The sequence below is a fragment of the Pungitius pungitius genome, chromosome 4 (assembly GCF_949316345.1).
Source record: "Pungitius pungitius chromosome 4, fPunPun2.1, whole genome shotgun sequence".
NCBI lineage: Eukaryota > Metazoa > Chordata > Actinopteri > Perciformes > Gasterosteidae > Pungitius > Pungitius pungitius.
The window spans coordinates 10,829,782-10,845,382 of NC_084903.1; the positions used below are offsets into that span (position 1 = coordinate 10,829,782).

General features: G+C 43.9%; 1 protein-coding gene across 2 annotated transcripts in view; it reads left to right on the forward strand.

Annotated features, from left to right (window-relative positions):
- The first annotated feature begins 1,398 nt into the window (after positions 1 to 1,398).
- The window catches only part of ankrd11 (ankyrin repeat domain 11), an 85,928-nt gene continuing 71,725 nt past the window's right edge, over positions 1,399 to 15,601 (forward strand). For both annotated transcript variants that reach the window (XM_037486901.2, XM_037486908.2), the window contains exon 1: positions 1,399 to 1,845. The gene's annotated coding sequence lies outside the window, so the exon portion shown is untranslated. The remainder of the gene's footprint in view (positions 1,846 to 15,601) is intronic.

Genomic DNA, 15,601 nt, shown 5'->3' on the forward strand with positions numbered 1-15,601 from the left:
GCGCTTTATACTGCACCATTATTGTGCTGAATTAGTTTTTTGGAGGCCATTATTAATGTTTGAAACAGTTCCCAAATTGAACAACAAGTAACAATATGAACACAAAATAATACATGTATTTTATAACTATACATGTGTGTATGTGTGTTTAGCAGATAGATGATCAATTATAGGACGTTTTATTTATTTTTTCAAAACCATCGCTCGAAAGTATGAAAAGCATAGTGATTCAACTCCTCAAGTGACTGATCTCAGCGTATTTCTGAAGTATTTTCCCTAAAGTATATTGGCCCCACAATATCCAGCAGAGGGCGCAAGAGGTCCATTGAGTATCGGTCTAGGGTTAGTAGACTTTGGTCCAGTTAAGTTTAGTAATAAATGCATTAATTTGAACACTTTTCTTGACAGCGATAAGATACAACTTATGTAAACCTATATCTTGTGTTTTGAGACCGTAGGACGATGTGCCGTACACGACCAATGGTGTTGGTATTCTTTTAAAAAGAATCACGGCAGTAACCTTAATGTTGACTTTATATTTCCTCTGGTCAATGGAAGGCTGTTGGACTATTTAGTAGTCGGAGTGAGCCTTTTCCCTCGTCCTTATCGCTTTAGTAAAGTACCACAGCCGTCTTTTAGAGCGACGTATACGGCCCAGTCAAATGAGTGACATATTAAATCAACCAATAAGAGTTTGGATCTTTTTCTGAGCCAATGGGAACCATCGTTTCATCCATTTGCGTTACAATTCCACAGTAGGTACGTCAAGTTTGTTCACCAGTGCACACCGTTTTAATGCCAACTGTTTTCTTTCAGGTCAAAACCTGCATTTTGGTTCAAACCATATCGTGTGTATAGCGCTGGTCAAAACATCGAAAAATAAACGTGCATTCTATCAACATCGTTGATAAAAATGTGTAGATATTAATATCCGTGAAAATGTGTTGATGAGAAGTGACTTAACCACGACTGGCATGTCTGACTGTCTGAGTCATCATTTGTACTATACTCTGAAATGCTAAGTGTTGCTGTCGCAGTACACATCAGCCGTTGCATTAAAAAAACCGAGACGAAACAAACGTTTAATATCCATATGGTGAGTTGGAAAAAAACACCGTCCGGTTTCCAGAAGTGTAGAAAACGAGCGCATCCAATGCCTGTACTCCATTTCCTTTTCTCGTTCTCCAACGATATAATGGAGTGTTGTCTATTGTGTTTGAAACTGTGAACCTTGGTCAGCTTCAATGGAGACCCGCTTGCATACGATGGGATGCGAAAGAAGGGTGGCAAGCAGATCCAAAATGGCGTCTGTTTCATGGCATATGGTACCCGCCTACCGTTCCCCGGCCAATCAGGATGCTCGTTTCATGACCTAACCGTTTCCGTCCCTAGCGTCCAAACACTGAAGTCAAAGGCCGCTCGAAAACCGCTCGAATGGGTCGGCGGAGAGGATTAAACCGTGACAAAATATGATCTTTTGATGGTTTACTTTTACCTAAGCGAGCACACCGTTGCACGGAAAGAGTGTTGAAGGTTCGCAGTTTGTGGTGACGATGCAGTAGCAACGCTGTTAACGACTTTTCGAGGATATTTTAGTCTTTTTCTCCTTTGGACTTGTGTTGTTTGGTCTACATGGTTTCAACAAGCTAGCGCTAGCCTCGATTCCACGGAGCTGCTTTCGGGCTGCGATGGTCGTCGCTACTTTATGCGGATGTCTCCCGTCCAGTCTGTACTAAACCTACGGCAACAAATGGGATCATCAAGCATCGGCCGGAAACATCGCGGCGTTGACTAAACGTTACAGATAAACATATCTGCTTGAATTTGTGGAAAATTCAGACCCAGGTAAGTCGCATTTGTACTGCTCCTGCATGGCTAACGCGATAACAACAACACACCCGACTGGCTGGCCCCGTGGTTAACTCGTGTTGCGACAATACTCCTGTAAAATCGATTTTTCATTTATTTACTTGAAATATAAAACCATTTTTTTGTTGTGCCCTACTCCACTTCTTGAATGTATCGCTTTTATGCTCTTCAGTTTTTAAACGTATATACGTTTAATTCAGCTGCACTTTTATAATTTATATATTATGTCAGATGTGTGCGATACCTTATAATTGCATTTCATGTTTTAAGAAAACTGCTAGTGCTGCATACATTAATACCACGTATGCACACCTTTGCCTCCAAACAAGCCTTGGAGAGGCAGAAGAGCATTTCACGTTGACGTTACTTAAACTCTTCATCCGTCGTGTAAAGGCTCGTCTTAAATGTGTGGCATTCTCTCAGTGTTAAGACAAAAGGGCACACTGGATTCTCCTTACAGCTCTCTGGCCTGTGCTACATTTGACACCCACATGTTTACCTGTTGTTGCTTGTGTCATAACCAGTGTAGTTATTTGGCAGTTGAGCTGCAGAAATCCTCGTCTAGCTGCTTTTCCCAGTGAGGTGTGCAGCCCACAGCCTCACACATTCTAGTCATGAAGCACAAAAGCCCAGGACCTGTTCCAGCACATCTATGAGGAAAAGCGGTGAATTAAGGGTCTCCGAACTCCAACCCATGAAGACACCGTGGGACTATTTTTAAAGAGCAGTGTGTGGCAAATCCCACGGACCGGTTTGGTTGATCAGGAAGCGTCGTCGATGGTTATTGGACCAACACTGGGTTGTTTGGGTGGATAACTGCCACAAATACCTACGTCCTCTGCGTGGAGTGCCTTTTTGTTTTCTTTGCCAAATGCTATGTGAAGGAGGGGCACGACATGTAGACAGAAATGAATATGGAGGAGAAGCTCTCTACTTTGGTGCAGTACCAATGCTGAGGAAAACACTGCAGTGCCGCTGGTGGTGTTTTCCACCAAGATACTGACAGTGTTTCAGCTTGTTGGGGCGTTCGTGTTGACTACACTGCAGAGGCAGTGATGCATATCTCTGTCTCCCATGAGCTTGCGTAGGTCTTATTTATTAGCGCTATAGTTAACGCCTCACATGGTAAGAGGGGCCTTAATCTGCACACAGGCAGATAAGGACGTGCAGGATTTAAATGCAAGGAAAGACGTTTTTTCAGAATTCGTTGCAAACTTGGTCACAAATACATGACAGATGTTGCTGGTGTGTTCACATTGTTAATGTTGGATTGCAATTTTGTGGGTTTCCTTCTAAGGCATGCCAAGTTTATTTGTATAGCACATTCCAACAGGTCACTTCAAAGTGCTTCACTGAAAAACACATGGGAAAAGCACATTTAATAACAATATAAGACAATAGGGCCCACAGTGGTGTGTTTTGTCTAATTCTGAAATGATTGTCATGTGGATGTTAACCGTTATGGCAGCATATGTATTCCACTCACTAATAAAAAGCAACAATAGCAAAATGGCTAAACCTGTTGATAATTGGTAAGCTGCTTGGACCTCCTGATCTGTGCGTCCCAGCAGGTTCACATTAGTGATGGCTGGATTTTGCCCCCATTCCTATAAGTAGTGCCAGATAATTGAACCATGCCCCCTGCTTGCAACAGGAAATGGAGTTGAGCTGAGGTCAGCGGATCATGAGCTGTGATTGTCATTCTGGGTTGCACATTTTTTCTTTCTCAATAGGTAGGAAGCGTTCCTGCTCCTTGCCTGCTTTACGCTGGCTTTTGTGGTTCACAAGAGACTCCGTTAATGGCCGTTTTGTCCCGGTGTAGGAAATGTGCTCAGACAGAGTTCTGGTAGATCCCGTCCGATTGTTCTGCTTGTCCTCTGCGGTCCCTCTTTTGAAAGTCTCATTCTTAGTTATTCTCGAATCTTTGGCTAGTTGGGCTCGATAGTACCATTTGCACAGGATAACCGCAGGATCGTTATGTCCAATGGTAGCATGTCACAACCTTTTAATAACGTTGTGCACTCGTCCTTAGACCCATATTGAGGTACAAATGGCATCGAAACATAAAAAACGTGTCATATGGGATGGGAGGGCAGATGAATAACAATCTGATGCAAGGAGCACTGCAGTAGCTGCACAGCAGATAGTGTTCTTCCAATATGACTGTGCATTTTACCTTTTCAGCTGAACGGCGTTTCACATCCTCATTCGTTTACTGGCAAACTACAAATTTACTTACGGTTTTGTTTTTTCTTGTCTTTAGATATTTACAAAATAACATGGAAAATGACCTTTTTGGGTATATACATTTTTAATTCTTGGCAGGCCAGGCTGGGTATTCATTTATGCGGATACTGCTTTATACCGATGCCCGATGAAGGTGGTCGTTCGAGTTGGTCCCACTGTGTGATTGCACCTTTTTTTCCTCTATTGATTATTACCTGACATCATTTTTCAAATAACGGTTTTGAATAGGAATTTGAGATTTTTAGTTGTTCAGTTTAGTTTCAGGGTAAATAAAATAATTCTGTCGCTATCAGGATTCATTGTAAATAGTTTACCTTTGTGAACCTGAAACTGTCAGTGACAGTGATGTGTCACAGGCCTTTATTAGCCAGGAGTTTCTGATCCTTGGTTAATCAGTTAATTGAAAAGGCATTCATGTAAAAACAAATTCATATTCGTGTCCATGTTATTAAGTAGTTCTTGTTAACATTTCTGCAATCCATTCATCGATCAGTGCATCATTCTGCCAGCACACCAAACTCTGCCCTCGAACGGAACCCTTAGAGGATGTTCTTCAAATTTACCTGTTCATTTTCCAAATTGGTGGTATCTAGTTATTATTTTTCTTCGGAAAGAAACGGAGATAAACCAAGAGCATGACTGGTGGGTTACCTCCATGTAAAACGAAACGGCTGTATACAAATGGCTCAAATGCTCTAGTATATGCCATTTGTCCAGTATTACCACCATGCCCCCCCCCCCCCCTCCCTCCGATGTCCATATACATTTGTTCCATTGCCTGGCATAGTATGTGGTTTGCTTTTGGTCCTGTTTTTAGTGAGCAGAACAGATTCTCAGCCCACATTGTCGGATGCGTCGGTGGCTGACACAGTTTCCAGTATAGTTAGAAATGTCATCCCAGGAGTATTAACTGCGAACCCTTCTTCTGGAGGTCTAATGTAGAAACCGCTCTGTGTCAGTGGGAGAAGAACCCTTTCAACTGTAACTCCAGCACCCACTCTTTCCATGAAGGCTCTCCCCTCCCCCCTATTGTGCTGAGTGTGGTCCTTTTTAGGTAAACACGCATGGCTACCCCTGATTCCTGCCTCTCTTTGTCTCCCTTTCTCTTTCCGTCTCTCTTCCTCCCAGTTTGATTTGAGTAAATCTTTTATAGCTCCTGTTCTACCAGCACAATCCCCTCGAATACTCGCATGGCGTCTGAAGCCCTTTGAAATTCAGCCTAGTCTTTTGCCCCCCTCCTCCATCCTCATAGCAAAATGGAACAAAATGGCGGGGCCCTACCCTGCTGTTTCCCTGGGGGACTGGGGAGCCTCATTTTGGAGTTTCGGAGGTCCTGGCAGTTGATGGCGTCTGTAACTCTGGTTTGGTTGTACTTATTTCTGAGCCGTTCGCTGCACTGCTCTTGATAATATTTTCTCCTATCGGAGTCCCTTGCACGTCAAAGGGAAAGCATGTCTATTCCGGCATGTTGCCTCTTCAGAAATGTGCTATTCACAGCCTTGGCGTTAATCTTTGTGATCGAAGCTTGGGAAAGGGATAGTTTGTTGTCTTGTTTTTACGGGAATCTCACTGATGTGCTTTGGAGGACGTTTAACAATATCCCACAGAAGGACGCTCCTAGATTTTGATTTGTTTCCCCATTATGGAATAAAAGAGCATGCATCGCAATATGAGCTAATCTGGTTTCTCTTATTCCAAAATCCGATTTTAGATTCTTTTGTTTATTTGAAGAGTATATGCAAAAAAACATGACTGCTAGCTTGGTAGTTTGTTGGTTTAGCTTGGTCTGACTTTAGAATTTTACTGAAATATTTTGTTGGTCTACAACGTAGCATTTTATAATAAACCTTTCATACTCTGAATTATGCCAAAGTGGGCCGTGTGATATGTTGATATTATAATGATATCATAATATGGCATGCATCTTATCTGCTGTTAAAGATTGCATTAGCGAAGTTATGTAATTTTCTGTACTTTTCTGTCTCCTAAGAGTTCCATTATTTGCCACATTACCGATGATTACTCATCAAAAGTCATTTGTTGTCACACACTGTGAACTCAACCATCATACTACTTACTGACTGAAAACAATCTAAGCGGATTTATTAGTTCACATATTGGTCATAGACCTGCTAGAAATGCAATTCCAGATGAGGAATGCAGGGATTATCATAACAAATGATGATACGTGTGAATAAGAATAGCTGAAAGTCTTTGCTTTAAAAAGCCCCATTGCATTGTGCCTTTGTCTGTGTGGATGTGTGTGAAACAGGGCGGCTGCATATCTGAAAACAACAGTTGGTGTTTTGATAGAATGTGCTGCTGCGCAGGAGGCTGCATGGGATGATGTATTACCCATACGTGGCATTGGAAATTTGGTGAGGTTAGTCGGCCAGGTCTAGGAGCCGATAGCAGAGACGCTCCATGTGATCGGTCCTTCTGGGCTCGTCTCTTCTGCTCTGTTCAGCCTGTTGCACAGGGTAAAGGACCAAGTAGGCTTGCTTGCTTCGATTCACTTACCGTTTTTGTTTTCCCCTTCAGGCTCTTATACTTTTACAGGGGTTTCCATGCCAATCCACAGATAAGAAGGCCGTTCTAAAACAGAACCTAGTGCTCACATCACATTGATTTCTCTGGGAGCAAATGAGATGGTTAGATCTTTGTAGAGGCTCATCACTTTGTGAACCTGTTTTTATAGCTATAACCAGAATCGTCCCTTTCTTTTTGAAGTGGCCGTTAAAGTGGTTTGACTGAAAATCCGACGTGTTAGTCTGTCAGCATTGCACACAGCATTATTGTTAAATGCTGTCACTCACAGAGCTGATTCTTCTGTCGCGCTGCAGTTTCTCCCCCCTTCTCCCTTCTGCGCATCTCAGCCATGGTAAATGCAATATAAGCAAAATAACTTTTGGTTCCCTTTCGCTGTAGAGATGAAACGACAACCTGTTTGCTCACCATACCCTTTTCTCTCTGATGATTGCTTCTTTGACACATTGACTGCTTTTGCTTGGCGGCGCTCTCTCTAGGCCCAGGTTGGGCTCAGGCGCCCTCCTTCATGTTGGGAGCAAACTATAAACTGAGACCAAGGGGTGGGGTTGGTAAGGGTGTGAGGACAAAGTGTTGTTGGGTGGGGGAGGGTAGAGGTGGTGTGTCCTGCCTGAATCTCAATATCCTCAAGGCCCTTCAGCAGAGGTAGTCTTTTGATGGGCCAGCTGCAGCCATTCATCCTCCCCCACCCCCCCACCCCCATTTACATTGAAATGCAACAGGAAGGGGAGGGTGGGGAGATGGGCCTTTGCGCCTGTGCGGGTGGGATGTGAATGAAAAAGCAGAGGCATACCTAAATACCAAAGAGACGAGATCCATCGGGGGCCATGCCCCTGCTCACCAACACATGCAGCCATACTTTGTTTTACTCCCAGCATGCTGTGGGGCAGTGTACTCGACACAAAGGATCTAAGCACCCTTTATGACCGGTACATGCGTTTCCCCCCACTCAGCTCTTTTCTGTCTTTACAGCTCGGCTGGTGGCTCTAAAGAGGTTGTGATTCACCCCACTGTCTGTTTTAACGGCGCTCTGCTGTTAGACTGATTGTTCATGCTTCTTTTTGTACGCAACCACCGTCATAGTTTGCAGGGTGATTGCCTTCAGACCGACCATTTGTTTGACGGTGTTGTTTGAATGTCTTAACAAACGGGTTAAATCATTTATTGCCAGCTGCAATGTACATGCAACACGTCCCCCGGCTGACCGCCCGAGAGAGTTGCCAGCCAACATGTTAAATACATTGACTAGGACACGGGAAGACGCTTTGCTGCGAGGATATCCGCTGTGTGTTGTGAGCCTCTCGACGTTAGTTGTTGTCCCATGGAGAGACATTGCATGATGATGGTGATGATTGTAAAGTTAGTAACGTCCTAGTACCACGCGTAGAGTCACAAATGTGAGAGTGGAGTGGGGGGGGGCAGTAGTCGGGCAAACGGTTCGGCCGAGCAGGCGAGGAGTCAGCCCGCTGCTGCAAGCGCCGCACGGAAGTGTGGAACTGCCGCGCACGGGGAAAATAACAAAAAAAATGTAAACCCCCACTGCTAGTATTATTATAGGCCAACAGGACCTGATTCTCACTGGTTCAAAGAGGAATATTTACTATCGTAGAACGGCAAAATCTTAATTTCAAGTATTGAACCAAAAATCCATTCAAAATCTCTTATTGACATTAAATTGAGGGGTGCAGAAATGCTGGATAGTTCTTGGACTCTTTCCTCTTAAACACCCACTTAAAGAATGGCAATATCTTTTGTTTTATATGCGTGCCAGCATTGATATAAGACGTGTTTTGACTGCAGCTATGCTATCCTTCAACCAAGGCTGCAATTTCTTTCTGGGCGGTTGCATTGAAACATATTTAATTACTATGGTAACTTGACAGCATAAAAGTTTGTTGGTTTCTCACCAAAAAGGCTCTGTACTTTGGGATCATCCCTGCACTTGAAGCTTGTAGATAATCAAAAGGAATTATATTAGTCAAAAGGTCAATACATATGTGCCTGACAATTATAGATAACCAATTCTTCTTGTTTTGCTGTATTTTTTCCAACTAATAGGATTCACTTGTGCAACTTTGTTTCAACTTTTCGGACAAACCGTTAATCAAACGATAGAATAGTTGCTGAATGCTGCCCCGACTATCTTCTGATCTAATGTTGTCTAGACTGTCACAGAGACGGTAAAAAAAGAGGTCGTAGCTCTTGGTGCAGGGTGAGGAATTAGCGAGCGTGTTTAACCAAAGCAGTCAGCAGAGAGTGGAAAATCACATCATCTTCAGTCGGCCTGCTCGGGGACTTTCCCTCCTGAATATGTGGCAGTGCTTCTTAAAGCTACAGGCCCGATGTGTTTGGCCCCGATATCGAGAGCCTCTGGATTCATGTCGTGAAAACACTTCACAGAGTTATTTGTTTTGCCCAGAACGGAAGCCGTCTAAATGAGAAGTGGAAACTAGGAGAACAGGAAGCATAGACGACACAGAGGCCATTAAGTTGGCCACAAGCTGCTGATAATCTGTCCAGTGTTTTGCTGTGTTTGTCTGCCAAATGCTCAGAATAGTTGCAGATCTTTGATTGGTTGACTGGAGAACCAGACGCTGATGTTTAGAAGTTCTTTTGATACCAGAACCTTCTTTCCTATAAATACACTGGCTTGTTTTTTTTGCCCGTGTATGCGTGTCCGTGTACTGTGCCACTCATACTCCCTGCAGTGAACCTTTTTATAGAAACAGATGCCAGCAGTGTAATCTCTGGCATGGATGTAGGACAGTCTTTTATTCCTCCTCATTACTTATGCAAAGCCAATTCTCACCCACAATCGCTGCGTAGCCTGTTTGAATGTACTGTTTTCTTTGAAAAGGGATGGCAGTTAAAGGTTCCCAGCACCGCTTTTGCATGTTTTAATGACCACATGTGATATACATTGTGTTTACCTGTTAGCACAGTTTATTTTTGTTTTTTTATATACCATGTACTTTCATCACAGAAGCAGGAGCCAGCACAGAGGTGGTTTGAATAGTTTTGCCAGGTGTTTGTTGTGTATTGTATCTGTGCTAGATGCAGTCACAAAACATGAGGATCAGGATCTCTCTCGTCCCCCCATTAAATTGTCTGGGAAAGCCGGAGACCCTAGGAGCTTTAAATTAGTCCCGTCATGCTCGGTCTTTTAGCGACGGCGGGGCTTTGGCTAACGCCTGATACCGTTGTTTACTGAGTAAGCTGCACTTCTCACATTCTTAGTGACTGGGGTTCTTAATTTGCAGGGCAACGTTATGCTTGACATAAACATTGTTTGCCTAACTGTAAAACAGTCTGACAATTTAAATATAAATGTACCGACTAACTATTTATTAAAACGTTATTCGCCGTATTTAATACCAGATTGGCCCATTGTCCCCATTCCCCGATCCAGCTTTTGAGTCCGTGTCGCACCAATATCGGTTTCTTTAATGCGTGTTTCTCTACTTTAAATGTCTCTAAGCATTTCACGTTGCAACATATTTGTTCCAAACTATATTTTGTTCTTTGGTCGAAGTACTCGAAGGTTTAAATCTGCCGATAATGTCTGTTTTTAAAGAGGAAATGTTCTCTTGCTGAAGGGTCCAAAATTGAAATCTATTTAAAGCTACAGCTGTTCTATTATGAATGTTTTCCTCATTTAATTATTTAATAATAAGCGGCTATACTTGGAGTGGTTGATTGATAGCGCAAAGGGTCTTTGGTCTTAAATATGAGTAAGGGCAACTGTTCTGGCACTTTTCCTCTGCTCAGCTGTGTTGCGATTAGACAGATGTGCTTGATGCGATATACACATCTGTTTTCCACACACACACACACACACACTTTACTGAATTGCAATATTTCCATTCCATTTTTTCATATCACCCCTTGATATTCTTAGACAGTCCGCAGAGAGCCCTGCGGTGCACAGTTATGCTCCTCTCTCACACACTTGGCTTCTCTCTCCCCTCGTTGCTTCTTTCCTCCCCCCCAACACCTCTGCTTTCTCTCCACTCCTGCTTCCACTTTCTCTCTGCTACATTTGCCCTCCCATCACACCCATCGTACAGCCCAGCAGTACACTTGCAAATTGCATCCTGGCAGGCTTGTCTCCCCTCTCTGACAAGTCTCCTCCCCCATCTCAACCTATGCAGTAGCCCCGGTTCCTCAGGAAGCACTGCTTGCAGGAAGCTAAGGGCGTATACGTAACCGGTTCCCTCGTTTCCTCCTTTTGACAAAAATCAAAGGATGGTGCAGTTAGGTCCCATGTATCTCCAACTGTCCATATTAGATCATTCCTCAAATGGTGCCGTACAGTAGGGCTGCACCTTATGGCCAAAAATCCATATTACGGTATTGAGAAACATTCTGAATGTATCACGGTATTGCTTTTCCAAGTAAACACATTCATTTGTGACCCCGAAAACGACTGCCTGAACAGCTGCTCGCTGCTGCTGGCCAACTTGCTCGCAACCGACCAGTGTGTTAGCTCGTTAGCGTGTTAGCTTGTTTTGGCTGCTAGTGTGGCCACCAGAGGCTCGACAGACTTTGCAATAAATCGTTTTCTGATCTAACGTAACTTGCGGCGGATTTACCAAAACCAAAAACCCTCCAAACAGATACAGCTCCTCTCTTGGGCACAAATGGTGTTGGTGCATTTCTGGTCTCTTGTTGTCCAGAGTTATTTGTTGTGAGCTGCATGCAGTTCGGCGGGAGTTTTTTTTATTTTTTATAAATGTACAATTATTAGTATTACGAAATGTGTATGTGTCACAAGCTGTTGTGTTGGTTTACCCTGTTAAATAGTTTGTTGTGGGTTATTCATTGTTGTTATAACCATGACTCAATCTCAACACGCGTAAGACAACTAGCTCGGTATGAATGGTATGTGAGAATTTCATACTGTGAGGAGGTTTTGTAGCGTTTGAACCAGTATACCGTGCAGCCCTACCGTACTGACCTTCAAATTGTGCCGTACAGGCCCACATGTGTAATGCTGTAAACCGTAAAAAAAGCTTTCCCATTGAACTCTGAAGCAAAAAGGTAGATGTCTACGTGTTTTGTCATGGGAGTGCAGAAACTAGAATTGTGCCGGACAAAACATGCATGATTTCTTAATGTGTACTCACAACCTCATGTTGTCCCATAATGCTGGCACTGCTGTTCGGATCTGCTTGTGTACATTGTATTTAAAATATCTAGGCATTTGTTTTGAATGGCCCCCTGCAGAGTCGTATATCATTCTGCCCTTTTGTGCACATGGCAGACTCAGTCATGCCTCCGTCGAAAAAGGTGGAGAGACGTGATCTCTCTGCAGTAGGCCTTGGAGAGCGAAGAAAAACTACTCCTACTGCGTGGGCATGTTTATGGTACACAGCCCTCATTGGTAGGCGGTGTTAACAGTAGTGTTTTTTATTATTATTTGTATTGTTATTACACATGCACAACCACAGACTGTTGATGGCTTTTCCCCACTCTTTGTGTTTTGCACTGATTGTCATGATTTCCAATGATGTTGTAATGATACATCTCAGAGGAGCTAGAAAGTGTGTGTGTGGGTGTGGGGGGGGCTCTAGCCTGTCAAAACACTGATGGTGAAGCCCAGCAGCACACAGGAAGAGTGTGAAGTGAGGACACTTGCTCATGCAGCAAACTATCCCAACTCTGCCGTTGATCCACACCACCCGTTAATATTTTGTGGTCGTCGAATGCATTGTTCATTCTGTACATTTAAGGCATGTCATGTTTCATCCTGACAGAGGAATTGTTCCTATGTTGCTCTCCAAGGGTCTTTCCCTTCTTTTTTGGGAGCTGGGTCCTGGGACATAGGATGCTTTGCTTGTAAAGCCAGAGGCTTATTTGTCATTTTGGGCTATACAGAATAAAAAGACAGTGTTTCCCCTCCCATTTTAACAGCCCCCATGTTCCACTGGGAGGGGAGGCACTGGAAAATGAGTTTTAGGAACATTTTGAGGAACATTTGCATTGATTTAAAATTTGAGTTCCACATCCTCATGTGCTTGATCGCCGGCTGTTTAGCTGCATAAAGGATTTAGTATGTGCGAAGAGGACGTGTGTCGACTCCAGATGTTTATTATACGGCTTCTTTTGAAACGGGCCGAGGATGGCGTGGGTGAACGGACGGCCACGGGCATTCAGAAGCAACACAGTCGACGTGTTCAGTGTTCAGCATGAGCAGGTGTTTATGTCGATAATGTACCATGTGGTGCTACTCCTCCATTTCCAATATTCTAAAGGCTCCATCCTTCACTGCTACCATGGCAACAGAAAATGACAAATGGTGTGCGTGTGTAAATGACTAGCGTTCTTGATAGAAAATGAAATCCGTGTGAGTGAATAGGCTGACAGGCCTTCAAATACTGTATGAAGACATTGTTAAAATCACAGACGGTTTGGGCCGCTCCCTTTAAATATTTTTAAAAATCAGACCCGCTGATTCAGATGTCTTAATTCTGATTCACTTTCTTAAAAGTGCAGGTAACCTCAAGGATCCAGGCAAACTTGTGTTCAATCATTTTAACAACTGAATCCGAGAAAACCATTTTGTTTTTACTTCATGGTCTTCTGCAGTGCTTATTTACTCAAAAACACACTGCCTGTGTTGGAACATAATAATGCTCCTCTTTCATGGTATGTCATTCATAACACCCACCCAGAAGGAACCTCAAAGAGCAGCTGGGTTGTGCCGATGGAAGAGGGCGAGCGAGTCTGAAAAGATCTGCTGCTTTTCTGACGCATCAACAAGTGTCCGTGCTGTGAAACAGGGCAGTGGAATATTCTGCTGCAGAGGCTCTTTGTACAGTTGTATACGAGGGGCTGTTCTGACATCTCGCATGCGGACTTGTTTGGGACATATCTGCGCCGTCTGGATTGTCTTGATAGATATAATGTACCCATGTAATCATTTTAATATTAGGTTAAAATAAGGTGTAAAAGAAGCTCAATAAACATGATCTCAAAGGTTTTATAGAATAGCTCTGAAGTTTGGAAAACTTGCACGCATGTTAACACAACTGTATGATGGTTAAGCCCTAATAATGTTACATTATCCTAAGAGTGGAAATGTATTTGTGTGTAATCAGTAAATTGTACTTTGTCAGATATTTTCTTTGCCTTTTTTGTTTATCCACCCCACACACACACACTGTGCTGTTATTGGGGACACAGGCCTTACAAGTCTCAAGTTGAGGCTGGCATTTATTTTGAATGTGATGAGATTTTTTTTTATTTATTTGATTTTTTCCATCTCCCAGGTCCCGAGAGCTTGTTACCTTGACAACAGTAGAAGATTCCTAGCTAGAGGAGCTGAGCGAGTGAGCGCAGCATGCCGCGGCGTGGCTGTGCCAAACAAACAAGCACTGTCGCTAACTGTGTCACGAGCACTGCTGCCTTCTCATCTCAGCCCTCATCCCGTCCCCTCCTCCGCCTCCATTTGATGTCGGGCTTTTATGTCGCTGCTTTCTTGTTCAGCTCGTATCCACCCAATCCCACAGACTCACCTTTTCATCTTGTTTCCCAAACTCCCTCTCTCTCACACCTGATCATCCTGCTCTCGGCATTCGCCATCATATGATGTGTCATCGCCGTCTTCTATGGCGGCGCTTAATCTGGCCCCAGTGTGTACGGTCCGCAGATCAGCGCGTATGGACTGTCGCGCTGGGATCACTGTGCCGCTATAGAGGCTGCGCTTTATCAGTAATGGACATGTCTTTACTTGAAGAGGGGAGGTGTAGTGTGGCGTTTTCTCTCTCCCTCCCCCTCCTAGTCCCATGTCTCCTTCCCCCAGCTTAGTCCCCACACCCTACAGTGTCAGATATCCTCTCCAGTGTATGAGCATGGAAGGGTAGATGACTGAATCTAATTAGTGAAGATATTACAATAAGCCCTGATACCTGATGCTCTGACATTCTGCCGGCCGGGCCCAGACGGTTGTATTGAGCTGCTGTTGCTTCGTATTGTCATTTCTTCTAAATATAAAGGAAGGTGCGTCATTGATAGCAGAGCCCTCCAGTGACAGCCGCCGCCCCCCCCCTCCTTCCTTTCAAATATTTCACTCTTGTTAATTTGAATCTTACATCATGATGCAGGGTGACCCTACATTTTGCTGTTGGAAATGTCTGACCCCACTTCTATGTGGAAAGAGATGCCTCATTTAAATCAATAAGGAGTTGGTCCAAACGCTGGTCTAATTTTGATCAATGTGACCTTACTGGCTTTTACCACATTGCAGCGTTGCCCCTACAATTGTAACCGTAGGAGCAGCACGGCATGTTGGTTTTATCTTGCTGAGATTGCGTGCCAACTTTCCTAATCCTATGCTCACGGTGTCCTGCAGATGAACAATATTCTGCTAGAAATGATCTACCGTGCCGCGAAGAGTGCAGTGGCAGCGTGGATGATTCTCCCCGCATTAAATGTAGGCGGCTCGTGGCACGCTTTATTAAATCAGACAGAGGTCAGCGCGGTTGTTCCAGGTCTCCTTTCAGCCGAGTCTGATCTGGTGTCTGATAGGACAGCCAGACACAGGACTGACTGCAGAGGTGCCGTTATTGCCCTGGGGGACGTGAGTGTTGTTGTGTTCCAGATCTCCCGTGTACTAGTAGCAGGGTTGGCAGTTTGTAGAAATGGAAGCAGGAGTAAACACGGGCCAAATGACAAAAAGCAGGACAAAAGAAGCCATTGTCCTGAAGTCTGTCTCCTCCTTAATCCCACAGTGTCCAGGGAATTTGTCTTTATTTTGCAGGCACGCACTAATATAAATGTCTTGTGTCCCCACTAGTCATGCAAATTGGGCCGACGGTCTCTCCGTTCCATTGTTTTAAGCTCATCTAAGCGCTGTAAATTGCTCTGTTAGATAACAGGAGCTTCTTCGGTAAAGATGCAGATGAAATGAATATGTAGGCATGTTGTCATGGTGATG